Consider the following 11,440-nt stretch of genomic DNA (forward strand, 5'->3'; position numbering starts at 1 on the left):
GATCCTCTTGCCCTCCCAAGACAGAATGCTGCCGGCTCTTTACCTCTAACAGACCAACCCTCAATATTCAGCTACATGAACATCTCATTAAGTGAGCAACTTTCTCTGCCTTCTTAAAAATGAGCAGAGAGGCAAGGAACTGGTGCTGTTGTGTTCAAGTAGCTTCACCAAGGCTACATCAGGTGCACCTGATGCAAAACCTGGAGGTGACCCATGAGGGAACCAAGCTTTCTGGTCCTAAATACCAGACCCTGATGAAAGAGAGCAACTCTCCATCGACTTCTAAGAATCCTCCCTGATTCCTTGACACACAGCTCAAGATCTCTTGGTTTTTAGTTTAGAGTCCAACAAAAAAGAGTTTTAATAGCCCATCTCCATTTTCAGATGGAAAGCACACAATAAAGCAGGACCTAGGTAGTTACTCACCACCCAGATCAGATGGAGAGAATGAACACGAGCAGCTGAAATCTGTTCAAGTTGAAGACAAGGACAAACTTTGCAGGACACCAAGAGAGGTGCTGATACCAGCCTTTGGATGGAAAACACCTCACAGCTGCACAGAACTCTTAAGAGAGAGCTTGGCCGCACTATGCCTTGCCCCATCTCACGTGTGAAAACGTGGGTGGAAATGTCAAACCAAAGCGAAGAGCTGAAGCATAGTGAAAATAAGTGTTATGGTGGAAAATCTGTGAAGCCTTAAACATCCTGTATAGACAAGAAATTATACAGCCATCAGTCACCTAGGGAGAAAGGAAGTGGTAAAGGGGGAGGTTTTCCTTCCACACCAGACGGAAAAGCTGCCAGGCTCAAGACTGAAGGGGATGTACTTCGCCAGCCATCCTGGACCCTTCAGAGAAACACAACTGGAAGGAAGAGTGAAGATTCAGAACAGTCCCTCCAAACCTCCTGCTGGATTGAGCTTTTCCCAGTAGTTCTTAACAGGGCTTAACCACATGGCTCTACATAAAATCCATTATTGAAGATTAAACAAAAAAGATGAATAACTTTCAAAAGTTGATTACGTCCAAACACAATAGTGCCAGAAGCCTTGTGGAAACATCCTATTAAAATATCAGCAAAAATATAAATGCAAACATGGGAGACCTGGCAGGAGGCTTTTCAGCTCAGACCTTTAGTGCCTTTTGCACCCACTGACAGAAGGACAGAGGCTAAAAACATCATTACTAGGCTGACATCCCCTGACCTGGCACAGGGTGATGCTGATTCTATTTTTTATGTATAAAAATACATATGGAAAGAGAGGTAGATTATGTACATGCCTAAACTACAAACTTATCACCTGAACAGCATTAAAAAGGAAACCTCCTTGCTGTTTGGTGTTTTTTTTTTTTTTTTAATTCCCTCACACACCCTGGAATAGGTCATTTTATTTTATATACACACATACATGTTTGCAGTTTGTACCCACGTGTTTTCTCTACAAATTCAGAGGCTCATAGCTTTCCTGGTTAATTCAGAATTTAATCCATTTGGCACATTAGACAGGATTTAATTTTCATAGTATTTTTGTGATATGTGATTACATTTATATTGACTTTTTTATTGAGATTCAAAATAAGGTATTTCTTCCACAGATCTAATTCAATTGAAATATTTCTCATATCCCCTTGGTTACTTTATCTAATCTTTTTGTACTTTACTTGGGCACTGTGCTCTGGGGGGTGTCCCTCTAACAGCAGGAGCTGGCTGTGCTTTCCTTCTCTCTGTTAGTTTCTCTTGTGCAGAAGAATGAATTTATCAATTACTACAGTTCTTGAGTTACACAAGTCTGAGACTTACGAGCCTGATAAGAAACCTGAAAACAAATACATCCAAAGATCGAGTTATCTAATAGTTGACCATCTGTTTAGGAAAATAATTTTAAGTAGTTATGGCAATTCTATTAACTGCTATTTACTAAGTGAGTCATGTTGTTCTCTTTAAGTTAACCCTTCCTGTCTCCTCTGTGGGCCCTCTGCCCAAGGCAGTTTTGAAGAGGGTGCTCGACCACCTTTACTACTTTGAAGCTACAGCAAAGCCCGCAATACCTCTGCCCTCAAAACTTACCCCAAGCTCATAGTGCTGCAGGACATAAAAGAGCATTAAAGCGACTGTGCTGCTTCTAGGTGACTCTTAGAGAACGCAAATGACCATGCAGAAAAATCTCCTCGCAGAGGCATCCCGTGTGAGGGCACCGCAGGCCCGCACACCGCCCGCGGAACCACCCGCTGCCTCACGCGCTCTGCCAGGAGGGGCTGCTGGCACCCCGGGGGCCGGGGCACCCCGGCAGGCCCTGAGCCCTGCCTGCCAGGGCGGAAAGCCTTCTCACACATCCTCCAACAGCTTTGGAGACAACCGGCACCTTGCAGCCCGTTCGCCTTTCCTTCTCCTGCCCTCTCCCCCCAGCACAGAGACACCAGGCCCCTCTGTGACTGCCAGCTCCATGAACGTACTCGCTGGGTGCCAGGGCTGAGGGAGCTGCCGGGCACAGCAGAAGGGATGCTGCTGAAAAACTGCTTCTGTCGCTTGGCACGGATGAGGCAGGGTGGGGGCTAAGGAACGGGATAAGTTCACGCACAGGTTTAGTGCCATCTATTCAGTCCCTGCCCTTCTTCCCTTGGCATGATTGCAAAGCTCATGGGAATCTCCTTTGTTAAACACTACAGAGAAGTTTACGGGATGCAAGGTGCTCCAGTGGAATCACTATTTTACCATAAAGCACAAGCACAAATATCAGCTGAAGGGCCAGGAGCAGGGCTGGGTGCAGGGGGGCAAAGTCCAGCACTTGGTGTTTGAAGGAAGATCCGTGGAGCAAACATCTGGGAGCGTCGGGGTGTGTCGGGGGACTGACAGTTGGGTCCAGCACGGTGTGTGCGATGAGCACCAGCTCCGCGGTGGAAAAACCATCTGAGCCGGGGCACGGGAAAGCGGCGGCAAAGAAAAACCGACCCCGTCTTGGGGCAGGGGGTTAGGCGGTAGCGAGAGAGCAGCGGGCGGCCGCTTTTCAACCTCGCGGGAGAGGGACGGGGGCTGCCGCGAACATCGCCAAGAAAGTTGAGCTGCCCAGCGCGGTTCCCAGGACCGGCGGCCGCCGGGCTGGGGATGCACCAGCGGGGCGCCGGGGCCGCCCGCACCGCCCAGGCGGGAGGAGGCGGCGGGGCGAGACCCGTAGCCCGCCCCGGCCGGCAGGTCCCGCTCCGCCCCGAGAGCCGCGCACCGGGGGCCACCCGCCGCCCCGACTCACCGTGGGATGAGTGTGAGTGTGTGTGTGTGTGTGAACCCCCCACCCCACCCCGCGGCGCCGGCATCACCCACCTGCCCTCGGGGCTCCTCCGCTCCGCTCCGCGCCGCGCCGCGCCCGGGAGGCGTGTGCCGGTGTGGGTGCGGGTGCCGGTGTGGGTGCCGGTGCCGGCCCGCGGGCGCTGCCCGCTCCCGCCCCGCGGCAGGACGCGGCGGCTCCCCCTGGAGGGCGGCGCGGGCGGCGCGGGGCGGGAGCGGCGGGGGCGGCCCCCGCTCCCCGCTCCCCGCTCCCGGCCCCGGCCCCCAGCCCCTGCCCCCCGCGGGAAGGAGGCGGCGAGCCCCGGCGGGGCGGCCCCGCGGCCGCCCGAGCAGCGCCCCAAGGGCGAGCGAGCGAGCGGCGGAGGAGCCGGTGCCTGGAGTCGGGCGCCCGGCGGCTTTACCTGGCGGACACCGGGCGGGGAGAGGGGGTGGTTCGCACCAACAAGGGCAGCCCGGACAGCATCTGGCCGAGCGGCTGAAGGAGGGATTGCCGCTTACTTCAAAAAGTCCAGCTCTTGCCTTGAGGGACCTGCCAAGGGACAGAAACGGGCTTTTACTGTGCGTGATCTGCACACAATGACTGTAGAAAAGGAGAGAAGAGGAGGCTTCTTCCTACCTCGTTTTAAGCATCTACTTTTTCCCAGGCTGGAAAACCCAGCCAGCAGGTTTAAGACTGCATAGCGCAGTGCTGTCATTCCTACCAAAGGAAAGGAAACCCTGTGCCTTGCTACTCTGGAAGTATTTAACTGTTCTCGGTAGAGATACCAAGTATTTCACCGTTTCCCCCTGAGCAGGTCGTTGTGGATCCCGGGGGCCTGCACTCCTGTGCTCGCTGCCCGCAGTCGGGCGGCAGCGGTGCGGCCCTCGAGGCTGCGCCTGTGCCCCGCCACGAGTGGACTCGGGGCACAGCTGTGACTCATCCCGCAGCAATTCTGAAGCAGGGAAGAGAACCTCTCAAGAATTTGAACCCACTGCTCTTTGTGGATATTATCTAAGGTTTTTTTTTTTTTTTATTATTTCTATTTTTCAACTTTACATCTTTGCAAGTAATTTATCTACACGATCATATTGGTTGGACATTACAAACAGGAAAAACCACCAGCATGACTCCACACTTCCCACCAGCTCCATGGCAGATCCCAGCTTATGAAAAACCAATTCGTCTCACCAACAGCCATCCCAGGCCCCTCTGGGCAGGGGACCGCCACAGCCTCAATGCTTGTGCTATGCAACAAGAGTGTTTATTTCAGGATTCCTAACCCCAGAGATGCTTTGCTCACTGCCAGAAGCCTATGCACATTACTGACCCACAGGCAAGCAGCTTACCCAGCCTTCCCTGGCAGCAGGAGCATGAACAATGCTTTAATTATTTTTGGTGTTTCAAGACAGTAGGAAAGAAGTAGCAGAACTGGTGCCAGCCACTTCAGGACCAACCTCAAAACCTATGAGCATCTAAGCATTAAAAATTCAGCGCTGGCAGCAGCCCCTGGCACCGTGGTGTCCTCCCCTCCACTCGTACCCCAGACAGGAAGGCAGGCTGGTACATGGGCTGCCTCGACCACACAGCTACGAATTATGGAGCGGAGGCCAGTGCGCTGCTCCAAACACAATGGGAATCCCGTGGGGAGGGGAAAAAAAAAAAGGCAATTTTTCCCAGGAAGTTATAGAAAAGGCTGGAATAATCTACCACACAGTAACACGTAATGGTTTTAAGGACAACATATATTGACTAGTCAAGTTAAGAGAAAAAGCAAAAATGGGAGACCATGAGAAATTTAGAAGCCTCATCAAAACATACTGCAATATTGATAAATTTAGAAATGACACCTGCCTACATGAAGTTTGTCAGAGCTTTTTGAAACATGCTGACACTAGAATTGGGCACTGTTCATGTAACAGTCTCATTTTTGCCCTGTATGAGAGGTATTATTTTCCCACTCCTAGTTGATACTCCATGAAATTTTATGCTGTACAATTGTATTTGAACTAGAGGGGCAAGTGTGATGCTGTAGCAATTAGCTGTCTGCCAGGATCTGCTGCGGCTGCTCAGCGTTGCTCCTTTCCAGGTTAGTGTTTCCTTTATTGTAGTGGTTGCCTCTCATCTTTGGCCCACTTCCTCAAAGACATCCAAATGGCTCTCTCCCACTGAGATCAGTGAAAGCTGGGAATCAAAATACTTTCAAGGAGTAGGGATGCAGTTCCTAAATATGATTTTGTTCCTGAATACATTAAAAACAAAGTTGTTGCAGTCAGCTCCCTTTAATCAATCCGTCAGGCTGGTTTCTTCCAACCGTTCCATCCTTAACATATCATCTTACAAGTTTCCTGAGTCAGAGATGTTGATCAACAGCTCTCTGAAGGACCCCAGAAATGCTTCATTGGATGTTTCTTTTCCCAGCTTCTCTTATTTGATTTTTGCAGCTAATCGGTTTTAAGATTATTCAATGTAGACTCTATTGATTTTCTTCTAAATCAGCAAGTCATAGAAGATCCAAAGCAAATGTCCAAGTGCTTTCACAGGGCTGCCTGATAATGGCACCCTGAGAAGCATCTAACATTTCTTAGAAATTACTTTTTTGTTTTCCATAAAAGCATTCTGATACCTCTACCAAAATCACCAAACCACTGGTTCCTTCCCTCACCGGCCATTCCAGTTTGGATAGCGTATCAGGTCCCCATTGTCACCTACTGATTTTCTCTGGGCAGTTGGGAACTCTGCAGTGTTCCAAGATGTTAAAAATTGGTATTAACACCTCCCAGAGGAAGTGAGCCAGTTCCTCTATTACTTTTGCATGCCCATTTCTCACTTCTGCACAAGTAAATGTATTTATAATGAGGAGCTGCTGTTTTATGTCCTATTTAGTAGTTAGATAGGAAAGCTTTCATTACTATAGTAACATCTAAATAGATCTGTTGCCTTTCTTTTGAATTAAGAAATTAATTTGGTTTCTATTGTCCCTGTCAAGTATTGGAACTGCACTGTTCTTTCAGATCATATTTCTTCTTGTACATATTCAATGTGTTTTATCCTTACCTGTAGCTATTTCTATTTATGCCAACCCTTACCAGTGGCCAACAATGACAGTAAGATGACAGTAAGGAATACAGTCAGCTTTTTATTTTTTCTTTGTTTTTATAATATATGGAGGGGTGGCAGTACAAGAGAGCACTGAATTCCTTTCACTTCTTAGTCACTCATGAATGAAAAACCAGCATTACTACAACTACTGTGGCCAGATACACTTTGAGAAGGGACTACATGAAGAGGTAGGCTGAAACTACCTGGAAGCAAGACAGCTTCCAGCAGCCATGGGGAAGCTACTGTCACACGCTTAGAGGTGGCTGCTGGCTCAGGCTGTGAGCTGACAGAAGTCCAGGACTGCAAGGAGGGAAATTAAGTTTTCTGATTCTCCTGTGTACAGCCAAGAAGGGCTTTTCATTCCTGAAAAGCAGAGTTGCTGCCATGTACTGTACACTATCTAATTGAACAAGCCAAACTACTGAATTTTGCGCAGCTCAAGAATAGTGATATGAGACTATCTGCACTTCTCAGACCTAGCAAACTCAAGTAGTAACTCTAGAAAGACTGTGTAGAATAAACCTTGAAATGTTTCCTTCAAAAAGATGAGAGCAAAGTAAATAAAAACTTCACACTTGAGACCTATCATGAAACTCGCCCTTCTCTCTGCTGATACTGCATGAGGGACAGTCTGCTTGGGCAAGTCAGTGGTGCCACTGTAAACACAAAACAGACTCATATGACTAACCCAAATCAACCTGCCATCCTGGTAAGCTGCAAGATAGCAGCAAAACCATACCTATGTATCGAAGCTTCCGCGTGAAGGGCTGAAAGTGATCATCAGTGTTTCTACAACAGAATTTGGAAGAATTAATGCTTTTTTAAATAGAAAAAATACTTCTGTCTTTGAGAAAGAGATTACTCTTTATCAGTTTTGGAGCTCTTCTGTCATGAAACACTTCTTTCTAACCAAACTGAATCATGGGATATATGCAAAATTACATTTAAGGGATGCATAATTTGCAAAGAAGCATCAAACTGAGCATTGCATTAGATCACATATGCAATGTTGTTAAACAGGACACTTAAAATTACGTGTTCCAACTTGTACGTAATCCCACAGATACTGGCTGAATCTCCTCAGAAGCAGTGAAAGGCACTTGTGTTAGGCTAAGAGAAGGGATGGAGGCAGGGTTGCTTGAGGTCCTTTGGAAACACTAGCAAGTCCTTCAACATTGAAGTTAGATATATGTAAATAAAAATCTGTATGTGTGTTTATATATTTGCAGTTATTTCTCTCACATTGTTCAACATTAAATATTTGTTAGCAATTTTAAATTCAACATCGGAAAAAAAACCAAACCAGAAGCAGCTAGTTTTTCTGAAGAGAGTGTCCTTTAACAAAGTTACACATGCAAAATTTTGCTGGAAATGCCCACGGCTAACAGCTTAATGAAGGACACTGCTCTGTGCAAAAGACCAAATTCTTCTCGCAGACTGTTCAATTCCAGCACAGGAGGAGGTCAACTTTTACCTAGGCTTAAGGAAAACAAGCTGAAGTCAAGGTAAGGTTTGTGTTCACGGGGAAATGCAAACCATATCCCCTACACTCTTTAAATCCTGCCATTTGCACTTAGGTCAAGAACAAAAAGAAGGATTTTCAGTAATTTCATGTCAAGAGTTGGACTAGACGCTGTAAAAGGCACTGCCCAAACAGACTGCGGCTTCATTTCTCTAAATGCTATTCAGCATGACAGACTATGAGATGGAGTTCAATCCAAATATAAGCACTCTTGGTAGACTATTAATAGAAGGAAAAACTGGTAGCATGAATCATCATGTGGGAGCTGCAGAGCAACAGCTATTTATTTTCTATAATAGTAATATATAGAAGTTACCTTTATACAATAAATGAACTGTTGGATTTCCAAGGCCCAGCAGAAGTAGTCAGATGATTCTTCTTCTCTTACACTATTCTCATGTTATTCTAAGGAGCAATGAGAGGGCAACGCTTATTTAACTTGACAAAATACACATTGTATATAACCAAGCTCTGTCACAACACGAATTGGAGACAAAAAGTAGCTACTGACCCTGCCTCCCCACCACTCCCTGCTAGGGAATAGTGCATGCTGGAAATGAGGGTGCAAAATGATGGAACTTCATAGGTTTATAAAGTTAAGTTAGTATTTTAGCACCCCGTTCTAATGCCTGTGTAATGTCTGTGCCCCTGGCCAAAGGGAAAACTGTGGCATATCTTTCCTTCCCGTTTCCTAAGTCCAGCTATACTATTGTGTTAGACCAGCCATTTTGCGGAAAGATTTTTCGGAAGGACTGAACACCTAACAGTTCCTGAATTGCAAAACTGCTGATGCTCAGCACCCCTCAGGATCATACCTTCCAATGTTGTGATTTTCAAGAGACAGTGCTGGTTATGTGCACCGCATGCTGTACCCTGGGCTTTACTCTGTTACCGTCGATGGACTCTGAATGTGGCCCCACAGAGACACAGGGCTAACTCAACGCGCTGGCATTTTGGTGCTCTGTGGGATATTTATTTTTGAAAAATATGATATTGTCAACAGCTCAGTGAAGTTGTCTCCAGACTGTTATGTCTCCTTCTCAAGTTTCTTTCATTTTTAAGAGCTTAACTTTTAGGTTTCTGGCTTGAGGAAAGAGCCTAAAATGGTTTAAGAAAAGGAAGCATAAACAAGGGAAAGAGCTGTGCACAGCACTGGAGAGAACAAATATTTCCTCACACTATATAATCAATGCAAATGTCTAGCAGTTAAAATGCTGTGATAAGGCACCACTGTGTTCAACCCTATTTTCATAATGAGATTAAGGAGGTTCCAAAGAAGTAAAAATCCTCAAGGGCAAAGAACATCTAAGAAAAGTCGACATCATATTTTTCAAACAGGGCATTTCATATACAGAAATTTGGTTCTACCAGAAGAGTTCAGTAAAACCATGGTGATACAGAGAGCAATAGCAGACATAAAGATGAGTAAAAACTTTAACTTGGATTAGGATTGATTGCATCAACCCCTTATCGAGTTTTTTGTTGTTGGGTTTTTTTTTGTTTGTTTGGTTTTTTTTTTTTTTTTTTTTTTTTTTAATTCATAGACAAAATTTTTTTCTAAACCAAGATTTGCATGGGAAAAGGTTCAAAGCAACTTTTCTAATAGAAATAAACCTAACAACAAATATTTAATTAGACATAAATGCTCTTCTAATCTTGAGCATCCAGGAATAGAGACACTAATTAGCTAACTTCTGCATTCAAGGTGTTAGGCTGCAGCATCAAGCAGCAACTCAAATAGAAGGTATTAGAGTTTCCACAATACCATCACTACTTTTTGGGCAAATTCAAAGAAGAATTCTGTATGTTACTCAACCTTTAGTATTAAGGACGAAAAAGAAAACATACCAGTTTAAGAAATGAGAACACAAATGCTGGGCCCAAGAAAGATTGTGCTGAAAACCTGTAAACAAAACACTAAGTGAGGGAGCTAAGAGAGAATAAACAATGTGAAAGGCACAGAATTTAGTGCCCCTCCCCTTTTTTTTTTTTTTTTTTTTTTTAAAGTTTTAACAGTAGCTGCTGGCTGTTAATAACTCCCTTGTACGGATGGGAAGTTAACTTTTTAATGATAAATAAGTGTCTGTTTTAAAAAAATTTTGTGTAGGAAGAACTTACATCTCCATGATGCCCTCTTGTCCACGTACTTTGAGGAACTAAACACAGCTTCTGCAACATACATGATATAATCCATGTCTCTTCCATTGACCAAAGCAATTGTAAAACCCTTTATCATAAGAATTTTAGCTGAAAGTTCTGTAATGCTAACCTAGTTCCTATACAGAATTTAACTGAAGAACAACCGTGACTCCAATGTAAGTTTTTGTGATTTAATACAATGGAATATTGTATTGCTGTTGCTTCTGAGGTTCTTATTTTATTATTCCATATAGCTGCAGTTTTTCATTACAGTAAGGCGTTCAAAATTGTTTAACTGATTTTATTATACTCAACGTAAACACACTTGTGGAGCTAGCTTCACATTTTTAACAAAATTCTCTAGTGACAGCTTGGAATACAATCCATGAAAAAAAAACTTTGGTTTGGGAATATTATTTCAGTGGATATGGGAAAGAAAAGTTGCAGTTCTACAAATTGTATGGCCACTACTGTTTTAGCATACCTCAGGCCTGGCCTGTGTCTGGCTTGCTGCTTCTGTCTTGACCTTCAGATTGCCAATTGCAGGTGTACAAGTCACTTCTACAATGCTGTCATGCACTTGCTACAGAAAAGAAAAACATCTATTTTCTGACAGGAGTTTACTACACCACACTTTCAAAACATTTATTTTTTAAAAGAAGTATGAGAACTGAAGAATCATGCTTAAAGACAAGATATAAATCCATTTTGAGAACTAAGAAGAGTTTTCTTAAGCTACTCAAATTCAGGTAGAATATTTCACCTCAAGAAAGGAGAAGTGAGACTTTTTCTTGCAGAATAACAATACTAAGACAAAGACTTTTCTGGATTGCTGAACAGTCAGAAAACACCACACAATCTCAAAAAAATATATAAGAAATAGGTAGAATTAAAATACCTATATTAGTCAGTGTGTTTAAAAACAATATTTGTAATAAATAGTTCAATCCAAACCTCTGGATCCAATTTATTCCAGAGCACTTGAAATTAAAGCTCTAAACCAGCATTTGAAAACAGTTATCATCCTGGATGATTGAGACCAAATCAAATTTAAGGTGTTCTAGTCTTTATTTTCACCTGGAAGTTTTATTTTTAGGCATCTGCTTTAAATACTCCGAACAGTTCTAGAGATTAAGTCCCCAATCCCTCTCCAGCCCAATTCCTTTAAAGAGAGAGGGAGCGAGCGAGCACACACACATGCATTGCCTTAGGTTAGGTTAAGTAACATTCTAAATAATTCTAATCCTGCAGTGTATTACAGAAGTTGCCTAAATTGAATATATTTTTGTAATTCCCTTCTCTGTCACTCACATTCAAGACTAAGACAATACAGGCTAAGCAGAGGCTTTAAATATGTACCTCTTATCCAGGGTATTCACCATCTTACCATTTAAAGCCCTTTTGGGGGTAGATATCGTGAA

General features: G+C 44.3%; 1 protein-coding gene across 3 annotated transcripts in view; it reads right to left on the reverse strand.

The window, feature by feature from the left end:
* ADORA2A (adenosine A2a receptor) overlaps positions 1-3,394 on the reverse strand; it is a 30,064-nt gene extending 26,670 nt beyond the window's left edge. Inside the window, exon 1 of one of the 3 annotated variants that reach the window (XM_042805573.1) lies at positions 3,316-3,394. The gene's annotated coding sequence lies outside the window, so the exon portion shown is untranslated. The remainder of the gene's footprint in view (positions 1-3,315) is intronic. The other 2 variants (XM_033001478.2, XM_042805574.1) reach the window with 2 other exon arrangements.
* Between the last annotated feature and the right edge of the window lie 8,046 nt (positions 3,395-11,440).

This window comes from Tyto alba, unplaced genomic scaffold, assembly GCF_018691265.1.
Source record: "Tyto alba isolate M040663 unplaced genomic scaffold, T.alba_DEE_v4.0 Super-Scaffold_44, whole genome shotgun sequence".
Taxonomy (NCBI): domain Eukaryota; kingdom Metazoa; phylum Chordata; class Aves; order Strigiformes; family Tytonidae; genus Tyto; species Tyto alba.